The 13,140-nt window shown below is 42.0% G+C and overlaps 1 protein-coding gene across 1 annotated transcript in view; it reads right to left on the minus strand.

The window, feature by feature from the left end:
• LOC140693515 (trafficking protein particle complex subunit 9-like) overlaps window positions 1-13,140 on the minus strand; it is a 170,837-nt gene that overhangs the window by 49,805 nt on the left and 107,892 nt on the right. The gene's annotated exons all lie outside the window — the stretch shown is intronic.

Here is a 13,140-nt window from a genome sequence, read left to right on the forward strand (position 1 = left end):
ATGCCTAGGGTACCACCTGCATAAAAAGTGGTGAATGTACAATTGTACTATCCCCCCTTTATGAGCTATTCTTCCTTTGGGGGAGTTATAACCTCTCAGAGCTAATTTTCTCAGTTTAATAAATATAAATATTTCCTGGTTCTCAGTACTGCTGAAGAATCAGATAACTCTATGAAAGCATCTGACCCACAGAATTTACTCAATAAATGTTTCTTGAATGAATGAATAAACAAGCAAAGTGAATGCTGCTCCCTGCCAAAGACCATCATAATGATACTTCCTGGGAATCCCAAGCCCACGTTCACCAGACTCTGCACTAACAATGTGGGTGACCTGGGCAGGCCTGTGTGCTTCTCTAAGCCCCAATTTAATCATGGATAGAAATGAGGGCAATAACACAAACCTCAAATTGTTAGTGAGTCAGTAATGAATTGTACCCCAATATTGCAAGATGGAACCATTAAGGAAAACTGGGCAAAGAGTCCATAGGCTCTCTCCATATTATCTCTTACTACCACATGGGAATCTACATTACATCTCAAAATAAAAAGTCTAATTTTTTAAAGAGGTTTTCGAGGTTAGGTGAGCTCACTGTCTCAAATAAGGAACACACAGTACAAATAGGACAATGCCCAGCCCATGAGATACACTCAGTTAACATTCCCACTGAGCCCACTAGTCCCTCCAACTTCTAATGGTGTCCACTTCCAAGAGCCCATGTGACCATCCTTGTTCTAATTTTCTATTTGTAATTTTTTTCTTTTCATTAAATAGAAACACCCAATTCCATAGAATTCTTACCAGATATCATGATGGCAGCCCTTCAAAACCTGACCACAGAGATCATGATGGCAGCCCTTCTTGGTGAAACAATAAAATGAATAGCCATTTTCACAAGACCTCTGAGTAAATCTACTAGGGAACTTCATCCTGGACTGAGGAAGAGGACTGGGGAGGAGGGGGCATTCAGGGGCACAGAGAATCATGGGCCACCTGTCCCACGATGGACTTTAGACTCACCCTCACCCTTCAGGAACTACTAAATACACACAGACAGAGTGCTATGGACAAGATTTTTTTTTTTTAAACAAATCCCTGAATCCCTAGCAGGTCTTGTTTCTACCCATACACAAATGGCTTATTTGCATAATGTTTCACAAAAGCCTTAAAATATTATCACCCCAACTTGACACATCAAGAAACTGAGGTAGAGTAGTTTATCACATTCTACAAGATTAGAGAGAGGCCACGTCAGACACCGTATTTAAATCCAAGCCCATGCTCCAGTGCTCACACTAGAAAGTGTGACATACTGCCCCTTTCCTGCCCTCTCCCTGCAATCAATCTCTGAAGAGTCTTTTCTGTGTCACCTGGAATCACAATCACATTCATTTTCCACAAAGAGCTATGTCACTCCTTGGAGGACTTTTCAAAATCTAAAGGGTTGGTTTGAGAGGAGAGATTTGCATTTTCTGTTTCTCAAAGGAAACATGGCTTTAAAAGAAACTGAAAAGTAGTTATCTAGTCTAAGCCCTCATTGTGCAGAGAAAGAACCGGAGGCTCAGAAGAGATGAGGAAAGGGCCTTATTAACAAATATTGCCTCAGCGCAGCACCAAGCCAGACCTGGCACTTCTAGGGGAGGATCTGGAAGGCCCAGGAGAATGAGTGTTAGAAAACAGAAAGAGAAGAAGCATACAAGGCCCCGTCTCTTCACCACCATAACATGAATTTCCACCAAATTACCCAGAATGGGTGCAGCCAATATTAAGTTTGTCAAAAGAGGTTATAGAATTCTCAACCATAGTGGAAATTCCAACATTTACTGTGCTTTTTTCCCAGTTCAAGCATCAATTCAGTGGGCACTCTGTACCAGGGACTACACGAGGCCTGGGGTTCTCCCAAATACAGATCTCTATTACCACGTGTGCAAACCACATTAAGGCCACCAGAAGAAAAGCGCCCACAGATAAGATGGAATTACTGAAACTGAAAGCAGCAAAAGAGCATATATTACTAGGAAAAACGGTGCTCCTAGTAATGGACTCATGGACATAGAAAGCAAACTGTGTTTAGCAGGCAGGAAAGGGGGGATTAACAGATACAAATTAGTAAATATAAAATAAATGACAAGGACCTGCTACATAACACAGGGAACTATATTCAATTTCTTGTAGTGATTTATACTAAAAACAATCTAAAACATATATATATACATATGCATATGTTTATAACTGAATCTCTGCTGTACACTTGAAACTAACATTGTAAATTGAATACACTTAAATAAAAAATAATTTTAAAAAATAAGTAAAAATAAATGCAATGCCATTAAGAAAAAATAAAAGAACTCTCTAATCCCCTTAACTGTAGGTGGTCGAGAAATCTAGCTGCAAACACCAAGTCCACTGGATCACTCCAGCACTGGCTGTCACTCTTTCTGACCATCAGAGAGTCACTTGCTTCACTGAGGTTACTTTTCTCTTCTGTGAAAGGCTACAGTTGCAACTAATGATGTATAGAATCTCATCATTCACAAGCCCAAAAATTAGTGAGGACTTCACATGGGCCAGGCTCTGGTCAGATGAAAAGATAGGGTCCCAGATATATTCATGGGTAGAAGAAGTTTATGCCATAAAGGTATAAATTCTTCCTGTTTTGATAGACAGATTCATTTCAATTCTGGTTAGAATTCCTACCAGATTTTTCTTGGAATATAACAAGTTAATTTATGGTCAGGAATAGCCAAGAAATTTCTTTAGAACCACCACTTGGGAGGGGTGGATAGGTCATTCATTTCCACTGCTCTTTCTGAAGTGATGAAAACGTTCTGGAATAATAATGCATGCACCACTGTGAATATGCAAAAAGCTGCTGAATTGTACCATTTAAATGGATGGAATTCATGGTGTGTGAACTATATCACAATAAAACTGTCCTATGAAAATTATTTCTTGACAATTATTTTTCAGTTTATACACTAGTCTGTCCCACAATTTAAGAAAAACAAAAAACCTAAACAAGCCAAACTATGCCAGGAGGACTTTAGGGCTGCAATATGCCTGGCTCTCCAAGGCCTCTGGTGGTGCTGTTCCTGTTAACACACAATAGCTGGGCTGGGCTAGTTAGGGACTGTAACTATCTTTTGAAAATCGAGGATCACTCCTTTCACCCTGGGAGAGGGAAGGAAGGAGGATGTCACAGCCTCATGCCTTCAGCACATTTTTAACAGAACCAAGCCCTGCTTTCACCACTGCAATCCCTCTCACTATAAAAACACGTGACATCAACAAGCACCGCCATCATAACACCTGAAAGTGTTCAAGGTACTTACCTGAGGCAGAAACATGGAGGGGGGAGACAGAACCTCGCTTAGCAGTGACGCTCCCTTTTCCCGACTCCACCAGGAGAAGCTGGGCGTTAGAGCCGGAGGCTTTCAGCCCAGGTAGCAGCGCCCACGCCACAGAGCTGGTCCTCAGGGAGCGGGAAAGGGAGAGCAGGGCAGCCCCGGGGTCGCGGGGCAGGGAAAGCGGGGAGGGGGACGCGGGCTGCAGCCTCGCTCGGAGGACAGCCCCAGCCACAGTCCCAGGCGCCCGCCCCCGTCCGGGTCCGCAGACCCCGCCCGCCCGGGACACAGCCCGCCCAGGGGCGGGGACGGGCCGCCGGACGAGAAGAGGAAGCCCGGGAGGAGAGGACTAGCGGGAGGGAGAGGGGAAGGGGACGCCAGCCGCGGACTGAGGGGATCCCGGCTGGGTGAGAGATGGCAGGTGCACACCAGGCCCTGGACACTGTGGCCGGGACGCCGGGGCAGGTGGCGCTGGCAGAGGGGTCTGGCCTGAGCAATTCATCTGAACACGGGCTGACTAGCGCCCTTGGGGTCTGTGACAGGCGGACCGCCCTCCCGCAGCCGCCTGACCCCTTTCCCAGGAGCCCCCCACGTTGCACTTCCACAGTCAGAGGCCCCGACCCCAGGCAGGAACCAAAGGCCTACCGGGCGACGTAGTTGAGAAGCCTTTGGGCCCGATCCCCGGCTCGGATATGGAGCTCCCAACCAGCGGACCACTTGGCACTGACTGCGCATGCGCAGGAGGGCCAGCGATCCTCTCTGGGTTCGGTGAGAGAAGGTGGGACAGCGAGGGAGGGAGAAGATGGGAGCGGGTGGAGAGGACGGGAAAATTGGAGGGATACAGATGGACAGGATGAGCAGAGAGAAGGAAGGGATCTGGAGAAGGGAGGGTCTTAGAGGAGTTGGAGAAAAAAAGCTTTACCTCTGGGGCACCCCTAGGCGGCAGACCTGCCTCTGTACCCTTCTGTTACCCTTCAAGCCCCGCAGCTCAATTTTACCACCGTGATCCAACCCTCCGTCCGATGCTTCTGCAGAAACCCTAGGGAGATCACACCCGTTGCCCCCACGCGGAGCTGGGTTTTCTGTTGCTCTGAGAACCAAGCACCCGCAGGTGTTGTCGCTCAGAACTACCTTGGGAAGAGCACATATTCCCCTTTTACACGCTGGGAAACAGGCAGGCAGGATCTCTGCCTTAGCTCCACTGTCCCAGGTGTTGGGCTGGCGGGGAGCGGGATGGTACAAGATCAGAGCCCCAGACAGAGCAGACTGCCTGAGTGTTGGTGCATAGTCCCCATCCCTCCTGGGTAAACCATACCCCACCCTAGTGGAAACATCAAGGGCTCACAGTAGTTCCCTGGGTGTGGGAGAGCTGTCCTCATGTGAAGGAAAAGTCCAGCTGGGCTAACAAGCTAAGTCACAAATCTAAGTGTGATAAGTGTCGGTTTACTGATCTAAATTATGCTGGGCTATCTCGTAAATCTGAAGTTTAGTGTCAGTTTATTGGGCTAACAACCTAACTCGTAATTCCAAGCTCAACAAGTGTCAGTAATGTGATCTGTTACAAATTGATAAGCTCCAGTGTACTTATTCCTTGCTTTTTGTTCTTTGAGCCTTATTGGCTAATCCCCCCTTACTTGTAACTAAGCCTTTAAAACCTCATGTGCACGTCTTGGAGGTACTCAAAACTTCGGAGCCGAAGCCCCTCTGAGCCCACCGGCATAATAATTCTGAGTACTCCAACACTCCGATTGGTGCTTTTGTCTTGGCTGGCCTGTTTCCATAACACTCAGCTCCAGTGCCCAGCTTTCTAGGTAGATAGGAGTGTTACCAAGTCGAAATTAATTCTCCTCAGTGCAGGACAGGCCAATAAGTTGGGAGACCAGATGTTGGGGCATGGAATAGCAAGTTTCTGTAGACCTAGATGGCAAATTAATGTCCTGGAAAACCATCTCCCCAAGTCACAATTCAGGCTCCTTTCCTATGTGCTTGGTTAGTGCAAACTTCTTAGTGTAGGAATTCCTTCTTGTTAGAATCCTTTCTTCTTGCAGCTATCTGCGTGGGTCAGATCCCTGTAAACCTCCAACAAAAGAAACGTTATTTTCTATTCTGCAATTTGCTATCTTTTAATGAATGAAAAAGTGTTAAATATCCTTAAAGGTCAGAGCCTTCAGAATAGGGTCTCCTGTTTATTTCAGGCTCTAGGCAACATTGTTTTACAAGCAAGATGAAGCCTAGGTGACAGAGCATAGGGTTAAATTCAAAGGAACAAATCTAATATGGAGTCAGATTTGTTCTGTTATATTACCCGGCCAGATGCCAGTTGAGGATTTAAACCCCTTTAAGTTAAAAATAACTAAAATTTTAAAGGAATTTACATACATAGGTGGGAATGTGCAAAGCATATCTGGAAAAGCACCCAAAGGATAGTAAACAGAGGCATCTCCAGAGAGGGCTGAAAGAACAGAGGATGAGGGAAAACTTCTTTCAATTGTGTATTTTTGTTCTCTGAGTTTTTTTTAAACCATTTCCTTGTATTTCTTTTTCAGATAAAAGAAATGTGTAATGGAGCAAAGGAGTAATTAGCTTAGCAAATATAGCAGCCATGGAATCACTAGTCATCACTTTTGATTTAAGACAGAAAGCATTTTTTGACTCTCTCCAATGTGCTCTGTCCTGTTTTAAGACTTCTATTAATATTATTATTATTATTATTATTATTATTATTACTATTACTACAAGTACTACTACTATGACTATTACTATTATTACTATTATTTTATGAAATAATAACACGGTTTACCGCACCCCTGCCCATGGCTGGTGGAAAACCAACCGAGTTTTTCTTGAGTTGTTTTCCAAGGAGTAGAGATGAGTTTATAAACAGAACACATCTTCAGGGCAAAACAGGCAGTGTGCATTACCAGCAAGCAGGCCAGACAGCAATGAAGGGTTTTCAATAGAGGCACCCAGAAGCTGAGAGAGAAAGCCTCCAGGACACTACAAAAAGCTGCCCAAACTGCCATCTCCATGGTACTACTGAAATAGGAAAGAACAAATCTGACTCCATATTTGATCTGTTTCTTTGACTTTAAAAAAGCCAAGTTAATATGCTCCGGTCTTTTCATGGGTTATGATGTCACAGAGGAAACGGACAGGTCAACAAGGAACCACTCTGCCGTGATCACGGAGCCGGGGAAAGGGATGGGCTGCAAGATGTATGAAGCAGCCACAACTGTGCCCGTGCTTCTAGGCAGGTATCCAAAATCGCCTCGACAAGGTGTCAAACATTTGTGCCCATGTCCTCATCAACAGACATGTATTAAAGACAAATGGAAACATATAAAAGGCCAATACCCTTGCTGGGTACACCGTCCAAAGAACAAAGTCTCAGTTTGACAACTGGCCATCTCGGTTCCATGGGATTCATTCTTGGAGAACCTTAAAAACCACTCTTCTGTCCTCAAGAATTGCTGCATATTTGTCCTATCTTTGGCTCAGGGATGCAGCACGTTCAAGTGAACTTTAATGTCTGCACAGATTTGACTGTCTTTTTCCAGGTTCACTTGTCCATTCAAAAGAGGCCTGAGCTAAGTCCATCCTCCGTAAGATCTAGTCCCTCCAGTGCCAGCTCATTGAGCCTGCAATTAAAAGCCAAGTGAACAAGACTGTCCTCAGCTAAAAAGTTCACCCATCTTTCACTGTTTTCTTAATCTCCTCTCCTGGCTAATTGCAACAGACTAACACCTCCCTCCACCAAGATACCCAACTATGTCATTTTTCTCCCCAAAGAGAAAATAAGGTCCATAAAAGAGGAGACAACTCCATAGTCACCTCTGAATTCTTAGCATATAGTAATGTCAATAAATACAACTCAGATTATTGTTAGTTTCCTTTAAAACCTTTCTGGTTATTTGAATGAGACCTTGGAAGAGAGGTGTTTGCTGTCCAGTATCTTGATCCACAAGACTCTGGAGGCCTTTTTCGGAATAGCTGTTCACTGATTCATTCAAAACACAACTTATCAATCAAGGAGTAGCTGTGCTTTTCTGCCAGGAGTTTGTTGTCACTCTCATGCCAGAACAGTTTTAAACTATATCCTTACTTTGGATTTGTTATTTTTCCCCTCTTCCAACAAAATTGACTTTTCTTACTTTCTTGTCTTGAGGAATTTTTTTTTTTCCTATTCCACCCTTTAGTAAAGCAAGATTCTCAGGATGGGCTTGGCCCATTATATGATCACCCATCCAACTCCTAGTGTGAGAGGCCTGGGGCTCACATCCTTCCCTCTTGTCAAGGCAACTGAAAATCAGTTCAGGAGCCAACCAGCACACCATGGCTTCTAACGCTCACGTATCTCTCAGAAACCCTGCTTTCTCGTTTGTCTTGGCTTCTGAGAATTTTCCCTCACTTTTTTGACAATGAGTTGTGCAGCTTGAAAGATGAGGAAGGAAGGTTTTATTTCTCAATCAGCATTTTAAGGAACTTGTGTAATGAAGGTTTTCAGGAGTTTTAGTACCCTCCATTGCCGAGACAGAAAACACACTAGACATTTTCTAAATTTAGTTCTCATGTGCATTTTTTCTTTCCTATTTTTTTCTTAACTGCTAACAGACATTTTTTAATTTAAAAAAAATAAGGCCCCAAAAAGAATAGAACACTGAAGGGGCAAACAAAATTAAAGGGCAAAGACAGAAAAATGATAACTACTCTACAAAGTTAATGTAATACATACACTATGTATCAGATCAGCAATTCTCAGTAATAGCTAATTGAAACATGACCATGAGGTAAAATTTCTCTCCTGTCAGGACATGGCCAACAGAAAATACAATTAAACCAACAAACTAATTTCCTAAGTCTGGCGAGGTACAGAAGTCTACAAGCTAAATGTGTCTTATTCTAGAAAAGAGGAAGACACACCAGCTCTTTTCTGTGGAGCCTGAGCCCACGGGAGGACGGTGAAGTGAGCTCTGTAAGTACCCAATTAGCAAAGTGAGTGATGAATAAATAGACGTGAGCTTTGATGACAGAGATAATACTACTATTCGTTTGTCCTTTAAAGTATGACTTCACTTTCAGTGATCAATACTTCGGCGTCCTTAGGAGTTGAGATTTTAGGAAAATGCACAACCTGGGCCCAGATCTCCTCTTTAAGCTCGTGACACTGCAGTTAGTTGTCTCAAAGGCAGCTCCAACTCCACATGCAAAGAGCTGACTTCACGGTGTTCCTCCCATAGCCATCCTTACCAGGGCCCCTGGTCGGAGGGTAAGGTCTCCCTGCGTCTCCCAACTCAGGCCCATCACTCACAGATGTGAATGGACCCCTCCTTCAGGGACCAGATATCCTCAGACACCGAGTCCCACCACCCTCAACTGACCTACCAGATACTCACTGGCACTCACTCAGCACTGACTCTCTGCTGGAGACCACGCTGCACACTGCACAGTGTATCTCACTGGATCTCCACAACAGTCCTGGGAATTGGGTACATCACTGCTTCAATTGATTAGATAAATTGTTTCACTTCCTTGCGTGCGTCCTTCAAACTGACACGGCTACTAAGCCACAAGCCTGGGCCTGAAAACCACTTGAAAATTGGACACTGCTACACCTCGCAGCCACCCTACTCTGACTCATCACATCATCTCCTGCCAAGCCTTCTAAATGTTTCCAAACATTCTAGAAGACAAATATGAACTATGAGAGCACCCCACTCTCCTACTTAAAATCTGTCAATGATGGTTCACTCCCCTTAGGAGAAAGCCCAACCAGGCCTGAGCACAGCCTAAGGCCCCAGCATCCGCTTTCCCTGCACGGCCGCGCCGCCTCACCCACCACGCAGCTCTACACGTGCCGTGTCTAGGACAGGGATGCTGACTCCGCACAACCCAGGGCTTGTCTCACTCGAACAATGATCACCTTCTTCAGTGTTCATCTTCTTCATTGCTGACTCTCACAAAAATGTTTTCTCATGATGAATCAATATCTTTTTCCTTACAACTGCCCATCATTAATAATGAGCTCCCCCCAAAGAGAGAAGACCTAATTCTCAGTCTCCTTATCTGTAAAGTGAGAATAACAAGGAAATATGTGAGGTTTCAAGAGAAATAATATTCATGTGAGGCTGAGGGACAATTCCATCATACAGTAAGCATTCAATATGTGCTTACTTAATATTAATAAGAATATATTGCATTCTAGCAACCTTCAATCAATGTTTTATGACTTTGTCCAACAGACTACTGACAAACTGTTGGACGAACCACTTTGAGCAGATCAGCACAAGCATACTGGGAGAGGTAAGTGCTGACTCCAGTTACAGCTGCAGCCACCCAGCACTACGGGGCGGGGGCAGTTTGCTCAAACTCTTACATGTTGCTTGAGCATTTAGTTCTCATTATAGAATAAAGAAAGTTGTTCTTTAGTCAAAGCTCCTGAAACATAAATCTTCAAAGATTGATGCAAATTAGGTTTCAAGTACAACACTCTCACTAGAATTTATTTGAAAATTATAGTCTTAGCTACTCCGCACATCAAAAGGGCATAATCTTAATGTATCTGACTAAATACACTGAAAGGGTTGTTTAAAAGTAATTAAGAAGAAGCCATTCAGAATAAGCTCTCAGTATCATCTGCACAAAGACCCACCCAAGGGTCTCATTTCTCACTTCCACATAGGTGTTTTCAAGTAGCTTACCTTGGGTCTTGGTTTCTTATAACACGGGGCGGGGAATAGTTGTGGATAGATTTATGTAGCAAATATATACCAAGGGTATTTGTTGTGAAGGAATTCTACAAATAAGAAGATTGATACATAGTCCCACCCATAAGAAATTCAGCCTTTCCATTTACAACAGCATTAAAAATAAAGTGAGAGATACATTTAACAAAAATTTACAAGATTTGTACATTGAACTTTTTGAAGTATCACCAGAATAAATTTTAAAAGATCTACATATATGGAAGACATCCCATTTTCATGGAATGATTGACAATATTATTAAAAATGTTAAGAATCCTCAAAGTGAACTATATATTCAGTGGAATCCCTATCAAAATTCCAGCTGACTTCTATGCAAAATTGAAAAACTGATCCCAAAATTCACATGGACGTGCAAGGGGCCCAGGACAGCAAAAACAACCTTGAAAAAGAAGAGTAAAGTTGGAGGACTCACTTTAAAGTGTACTAAAATGCTATAGTACTAAGTCAGTATGATACTGGCATAAGTTTGGATAAATAAGTCTAAGAGACACAATAAAAACCCACGGGGAAAAACTTACATTTACAGACACTTTTCCACTAGGGGGCCAAAAACACTCCATTGAAAGAATAGTCTATTCAACTAATGGTTCAGGGACAGCTGGGTATCTGCAGGCAAAAGAATCAATCTGGAATCTGAACACCCATATTTTATATAACAAATAAAATTAATTGAAAATAGATCACAGACAGAAATGTAAAAATTAAACCTATAAACTTTCTAAAAGAAGACACAGTATAAATCTTTGTGGGCCTAGGATAGGCTTTGGTTTCCTAGATACAAAACCAAGAGCACAAGTGATAGAAGGAAAAAGCAGATAAACTGGACTTCATCAAAACTAAAACCTTTTTCTTACAAAGGACATCATCAAGAAAGTGAAATGACAGGGGAAAAGGGTATCTCAAGTCAGAGAGTGCGTGCTTTGCAAAAAAATAAAATAAATCTTTACATCAAACTACCTCCCTTGTAAAGAAATTGTTTTAATGTTTAAAAAAATATAGTTAAAGGACAATGTGCAGAATAGAAGAAAAATTTTGCAAAGCATGTATCTAATAAGAGAGTAGTATCCAGGATATATAACGAATGCTTACAACTGAACAATACAAAAAAATACACCCAATTTTTAAATTTACCACGAATTTAAATAGATATACAAATGGCCAATAATCATATGAAAAGATGCTCAGCATCACTAGGGAAGTCAAAAACAAAATGAGATCTCATTTTACACCCACTAGGATGGTTATAACCAAAACATGGACAATAACAAATGTCGTTCAGGAGGCAGAGAAACCTCATATGCGGCCAGGGGAAAGGAACAATGTTGCAGCTTCTTTGGAGAAGTCTGGTATTTCCTCAAAAGCTTAGAGTTATATGTCTCAGCAATTCCACTCCTACATATAGAGTCATCTCTCAATATCCTTGGGGGGTTGGTTTCAGGAACCCCACACCCTGGATACCATAATCCAAGGATGTTCGAGTCCCTTTACAATCAACCATCTGGATTCATGTAGTGGAAACTACAGATATGGCGGGGCAAATGTACAGCCAAAAGAATGAAAACATATTCTCATAAAAAATTTCACATCAATATTCATAGCAGTATCATTCAGAGTAGCCAAAAGTTACTAACAATATCCATCCATCAATGAACGGATAAACAAAATTACCAAGAATAGGCCCACAAACTTTTGGTCATTGAAACTTTGACAAAGGAGGTGAGAACATACAATGGAGTAAAGACAGCCTCTTCAGCAAATGGTGTAGGGAAAACTTAACAGCTGCATGTAAATCATTGAAGTTAGACTACTCCCTCACAGAATATACAAAAATGAATACAAACTGTGTTAAAGACTTAAACATGTAGACAAGACACTATAAACCTCTTAGAAGCAACCATAGGCAAAACATCTGACATACATCTCAGCAATGTTTTCCTAGAGCAGTCTACTCAAGCAATAGAAAAACAACCAAAAATATACAAGAGGGATCTAATTAAACTTACAAGCTTTTGCACAGCTATGGAAACAGTAAGCAAAACAAAAAGACAACCAACCTATGGAATGGGAGAAAATATTTACAATAAATGAAACTGCTAGGGGCTTAATTCCCAGAATATGTAAACAGCTTTTACACTTAATAAGAAAGAAAAACAAACAATTCAATTCAAAAATTGGCAGAAGTCCTAAAGAAACATTTCTCCAATGAAGACGTACAAACGGCCAGTAGCCACATAAAAAAATATTCAATATCATTATCAGAGAAATGCAAATCAAAACTGCAATCAAGTATCACCTCTCACCAGTCAGAATAGCCATCATTCAGAAGTTCACTGACAATAAATACTGGAAAGTCTGCGGAGAATTGGGAACACACCTGCACTGTGGTGGGGATACAGTTTGGTGGAGCCATTGTGGAAAAGTGTATAGATGTTCCTCTAAAGACATAAAATTGACCTCCCAGATGACCCAGCAATCCCACTCCTGGGCATATATCCAGAAGGAACCCTAATTGAAAAAGACACCTACACCCCAATGTACACAGCAGCACTATTTACAATATCAAGACATGGAAGCAACCGAAATGTCCACTGAGAGATGACTGGATAAAGAGGTTGTAGCATATTTGTCCAATAGACTACTATTCAGCCATAAAATAATAATAAAATAATGACATTGGCAGCAACATCAATGGACCTGGAGAATGTCATTCTAAGTGAAGTAAGCCAGAAAGAGAAAGGAAAATACCATATGAGATTGCTCACATGTGGACTCTAAAAAAAAAAAATAGAAAGAAACAAAAAAATAAACTTATCTACAGAACAGAAACAGACACAGAGACATAGAAACCAAACTATGGTTACCAGTGGGGAGAGGGTGTGGGAAGGAATAAACTGGGAGTTCAAGATTTGCAGATACTGAGTATGTAAAGAATAAACAGCAAGTTTATACTGTATAGCACAGGAGAATATATTTAATATCTTATAGTAACTTATGTTTAAAAAGAGGATGAAAATGAATACAGGTAGGTTCCT

This window comes from Vicugna pacos, unplaced genomic scaffold (assembly GCF_048564905.1).
Source record: "Vicugna pacos unplaced genomic scaffold, VicPac4 scaffold_19, whole genome shotgun sequence".
In the NCBI taxonomy this organism is placed as follows: domain Eukaryota; kingdom Metazoa; phylum Chordata; class Mammalia; order Artiodactyla; family Camelidae; genus Vicugna; species Vicugna pacos.